A 6,000-nucleotide genomic window follows, 5' to 3' on the forward strand; every position below is an offset into this window, starting at 1 on the left:
CTTTTTCTTGGCAAAGTGTAAGTCAGGGAGGAATTGATGAAGTCTGATCACCTATTGCAAGGAGTTCTGCCTAGGGATGGAAAGGATGGAAGGAGATGTCTCTGACATCACTTTCTCATTTAATTCAAAACTCATTTCCCAGCTGAGAAGTAGAAATAGTAAAAGAATGAACATAACCTCAAAGTAAGATAAACTACAATTAATTCATCTTTCTCATTTTAGAATTATAAATGCATTGAATTAGATGTGCATTTTATCACATGACTCAGCAATTCCATTTCTAAATAGTCATCCAAGAAAACTAAAAACATGTGCCTACATAAACACTTTTACGTGGTTTTTATTTTATTTCTAAATTTCCCAAACTGAAACCAAGAACAGACTAGTAGTTAACAAATGGAAACACACATCACTGTTAAGTAGAGTAACATGAATGAATCTCAGCATCTTGCTGACTAAAAGGAACCAGAGGTGGACTAAAATATTACTCAATTCATATAACCTTTAAGAATCAGAAAAACTACCCTGTAGTTAAAAAACAAGACAAAACAAAATTGCAGAATAGTGGCACATAGAGGGAAAATGCTGATGAAATGGACTGTAGGAAATAGATATTTGAGATGCTGTTGGCATGTTGAAGTTGTTCAAATTTGGTACAGTCAGCATGATAGGTTAGATAGCTCTTTCTTGTCCTAAGTATTACATGCTGGATTTAATTATTATATTTATTTACATACTATATATTTACCTACTAGATAGATGATGCTTGTATGTATTCCCTCTTCTTCTTCTTCTTCTTCTTCTTCTTCTTCTTCTTCTTCTTCTTCTTCTTCTTCTTCTTCTTCTTCTTCTTTTTTTTTTTTGGTTTTTCAAGACAGGGTTTCTCTGAGTAGCCCTGGCTGTCCTGGAACTCACTCTGTAGACCAGGCTGGCCTTGAACTCAGAAATCTGCCTGCCTCTGCCTCCCAAGTGGTGGGATTAAAGGCATGCACTACCACTACCTGGCTTCTCTCTTCTTTCTACAAAAATAAAAAAAAGTCAAATGTCCTTGGAATGATTGGTGAAAATCAGCCCTAGTTAAGAACTACTTGACATTGTTCATTGATCCTTGTCAAAATGTGCACTTAAGTTGGGAACACTCATTATGCAAATTATATTTAAATGAAGAAAATTAAAAAAAAAAAAACAGAGCCCTACAAGGTAAACAAAAGACTAACTTTACAGAGGGAAAAAAAACACGAACAAGTGCTACATCTACCAGGTTACCAAGGTCTATATCAACAATGAGAGTCATACTATTTGTATATGCTCTTGAAGTGATGTGGTGATTCCTTACCTCTATGATCTTTCTCCCCAGAACACACAGTCCGAGTCTATTCTTGAGTAAAGCAGATAACATGCAATAGAGAGATGTTCAGCAAAATGCAGAACCAGTGTTCTTCCAGATGCCCATGGTCAATGAAGACAAGGCGAATCTGAGAGAAACTGTCATAGTCAAGAAGAGCTTAAGCAGACGTGATGACTAAATATAATGAGATATCCTGGACGGGATTGATCCTGGAGCAGATAAAGAACATAAGGTTAAAAGCCAAAGAAATATAAAATATAAATAAAGCATTTCTGTTCATAAACTGTGACACACGCACCACATAGGCAAAAGATGTCAGTAAGATGACAGCCTCCGTAAGCTGGATGTGTCAATGCACTGTCCTATCTCTGCCATCTATTCAATTTAGCTGCAAATCTAAGATCGTTCCTTTTAATGACTCGGAGTCAATTCATTCAGATCTGATCTTAAGGTCATTTATGAGCTCAAAATAATAGGGGGTGAATGACAATGACAACAAATGTCTTTGCCAATTTTGTAGTCAGCAGAATTAAAATAAACAAAAGCAAAAAAGCAAGAGGTGATAGACCCCTGGAAAAGTGCTGCTCTGTGATTGTGGGGAGACAGGAAAGAATAGACTTTGATGAGGCAGATAATAACTTCATAGATAGAGACTTCTTGTCTGCTCAGTCCAGAAAGCCCAAGGATGGCTTTTTGAACAATGAGTGTATCACAATTTTAGAAGAGGTGCATTTGTAATGGTCTCATCTGAAGGATTTCTGTTTCTTTTCCTATAGGTAGAACATTGACCTGCATAATTGATGGCATACTTTATCCAACTGTCTCTCCTGTTTTTTTGTTTTTTGTTTTTTTTTGTTTTTTTTTGTTTTTTTAATGAGAACACGAGGGCTTTAATCACTGCCATTTTATTTTTGTTGTCTTCTTTGGATTATAGAGATAGTAATAGAAGTTGATTCTGATTTTCTTCTCTCTTCCTACAATTTCACAAAGCTGATCCAACTTGAATGGCTCATGAATATGTAAAAAAAAGTAGTTAACTGCATTTGCATCAAATAAGTACAATAAGACTGAGTGGGAGCAGCGATGGAGGTTAAAAGTAACCACAATTCATGTGTTAGGAATGGGATGAGAAGTGAGATCATTGTAGCCAACTGGCAGCTGGAAGGATAGTGAATTGATAAGGCCACAGTCACAGACCTTTAATTGATGGCTCTACCATCTGTAGAGAAATCCCGTGTAAATCAGAATGAATGGTTTGGGCACAGTGCTGAGTGTGTCTGTGTGATCAAGTGACAGACGAGATGGCAAAAAAAAAAAAAAATTAAATTCAATCCTCTGTTTATGTTGCCCAGTCTCCAACTGGTGGAGAATGTTTTCTCTGCTGTGGCTTAATTAAAGCCTTATCTTTATGACTCAACAGGAGAAGCTTCTATAACATTGTGGTAACAACAGAGCCACACACCTCTACCTAACAATTATGCTTCTCTGGCACGATCAGGTCAAGCCTCTGAAGCAACCAAGAAAATACCAATCATAAAAACATGATCTGTATGCATTAGTGTGAACTTGGCTTTGACACTTGGCCGCAGTTCTTTAGCTTGGGTTGTATCAAGGAGCAGGCTACAGTACTTCCCACATGACACGCCTGCTGTGATGCAGACTGAGCTTGATTTGACCTTCTTGTCACGGTCAGCATCGTGGATCTCTAACCTGAGATGATAGAAGACCAAGCAGCACTTCATAAGCTACACATACCAGAAGGTGTGTAGTGCTTATTAGTTAGATGGAATGAAGAAGGAGGCTTTTGGCTTCCTCTTATGATCTGTGCAGCAAAGATAGGGTTAGTTATACATTAAACAACAACAAAACAACAACAACAAAACCACCCTGATTCATACAGGTGATGCTGAGCTTGTAGATGTTGTGACAGAAATGAAAACAAACATACTTGACTTTGGGATCTAGCAAATTAAGTCCAGTGGCACTCTGAGGATTGCTCCAAGAGCAAGCAAAGCCTAGCTCCTAATGTATCCATCCATGTCTGTCTCTTTAGGACCCAGGTCTTAAATGACCTCTCAAGGGCTCTTTCACTTAGTCCTTTCAGACTGTCATTTCCACTCTATTATGTTTTTCCCCACAAAATTTCTGGCTTTCACTTTAGGGAAAATGGCTAACTTTCAAAGTAGAAGATAATGGTTTCCATAAGCAGAAACAAACACTTTTAGTATTTGGTGTATTTCATGGAAACCTTTTTTCCCCTAATATGTGGGCATGACACAATTTTGATCAATTATGTACAATTTTCTAAGTTATCTTGATTCATTAAAATTTTACACTATCATTGAAAGTTAATTTTAACGTGAAATGTTCTCTAGAATAGAGGGACTGTGTGGGCTAAGTGCCTTGGAGTCAAAATGATTGCAATGCTGACCTCATTCCTCCAGTTTCCATGTCTGTGAAAGGGCAAGCGATGTCAATTTCATTTTCTACAAAATGGCTGTAGTATTTGCTAGATCATATAGTGTGTGGAAGAATTAAATGAGCTCTAGAGTTCTCTTGTGTGGTTTCTATAGGTGGCAGATGTGAAGGAATTTAGGTTAGCTAATACATCATCATTGACTAACTCTTGGAAGTGGAGTCTTGTTTCTAAGATTTGCCTTATAATGTAGGTTGACATATATTGAAAAGTATTTTCTTAGAAGGAATTCCTCACAGTGAAATATAAGGCATGAACAATTTTTAAGGCTTGGTTCAAATGTCTTTCTGGACTGTTGAATCAATGGTTTGGTAATCTGGCTCTACACTTGAAAGCAATCTTTTACATTTTAATTTTAATTATTTTGAATCATGTGTATATGTCTGTGTACACTAGTAGAGGTGCTTTTGATCCCCCTGAAGCTGGATTTACAGGTGCTCCTCAGCTGTCTCATTTAGGTAATGGGAATTGAACTCAGATCTTCTCAAAAGCAGTATGTGCTCTAAACCACTGAGCCATCTCTTCAGCCCCTGGACACATTGGCTTAACTTCAGTAATTTGGCTAATGTCATAAGTAAATATTGATATCTTTTTGAAATATGAATTTAGGTAATTATCTAGTAAGTTCTGATGTTTTTGCATGTTTGACTACTTTGGTGAACTGTCTATCTATCAACTATTCCTAGATGTTACATCTGTACTAAGACATTTTGGGAACACATACAGCTGAAGATAAATATGACTCAAGATCTGTTAACACACCATTTTATTGACAGTGCTTTTCTTATTAGGCACCAAGTGGTTATCTTGGTATAATATTAACTACTTTGAATATTCTGCTCATGAAACTGGCTAACCTGAAGACCTCTTTGACAACATCTTCATTTAGGGCACATTTTTCAGTGTTGGAGATAATGTGTAATACATCCTGGGCCAGTGAACTATCATGGTATAAATTGTTTTGTTTTGTATTTTTGAGACAGATTCTCTCTGTATAGCCCTGACTGTCCTGGAACTCCATAGACCAGGCTGGTCTGGACCTCAGAGACCATCTGCAGCTGTCTTCCAAATTATGGGTGTACAGGTATATGCCAACCCACCTGACTTCATGAAATGAATTTAAATTTCATATTCATACCAGAAACATATATGAGTGGATGGAATTTCTGCAAAAGGTACAAAGCAGAGATGAGAACTGACAAACTAATAATATTGGAGTACCCAGGTGTCTCTGAAGAATAGAAAACATGCTAAATCATTTTAATAACTGTAGGGTGGTATGGTTGATGTAAACATGGAGGTGTTCTTTTAATTCTTAGATGGAAAAGTCTGCCCTATATTTGGGAGCCTAACTGTAGGCATCTTGTGGTAGCCACCTGTCTCCACGCCCACTATACAGATAAAGCCCAGATTACAAATCACCTTAATTTCGCATGTGGATGTGTTAGCTTTGGCATCTGTGAAGTTGAGTGACATGGAAGAGTGCAATGTCTTCTTAGGTTGGGTGATATGTGTAGGATGGCCCAACATCTTATAATAATTCCATTGATTTGTTTAACCTAACGTTGGCTTTGGACCAAACTTCTCTTTATGGTCTTTTTGCTTTGGCGCTATTTTACCTTCATAGGATATACTGAAAGGAGAGGTGATGGGTAGAAGTGAGGATTCTGAAGGTAGACAAAGGCCCTGCAAACGGGACAGCAGGTAAAAGGTGCCAATTGCTTCCAAGCCTACCAGCTCACTTCGATTCCTGGATGTAAGGAGAGAACTGAGTCCAGCAGGCTTTCTTTGCCACATCCCCACCCATGTGCTTCATCTGCACCCCACCCACCACACCCTCACACTGGAATAAATGCAAAATTAAATAAAAAATAGGACGGACAAGCCAGGTGGGTGCAAATGAACTAAGAAAACTCAGTTCTTCACTGCACAAGAGAAAAAAAGAGGGAGAGGAGGGGAGAGAGAAAGAAAGGGAGAGAAGATGGTACTCTTTACAAAGATGTCTTACAGGAGGAAGCAGTGGCTAGCTCATAATTATCTGATTCTTTCATGTGTATAGTTTGTAGTGCCTATGTTTGAATCCAAAGTCCTATGTGTTCTAAGAATGTTCTGCCCACAGAGCTACTTTTCTAGTCATTTGATATGTCATTGACACCCATGGTGTTTAACACTTTTT

This window comes from Mus pahari, chromosome X (genome assembly GCF_900095145.1).
Source record: "Mus pahari chromosome X, PAHARI_EIJ_v1.1, whole genome shotgun sequence".
NCBI classification, from domain to species: Eukaryota; Metazoa; Chordata; class Mammalia; order Rodentia; family Muridae; genus Mus; species Mus pahari.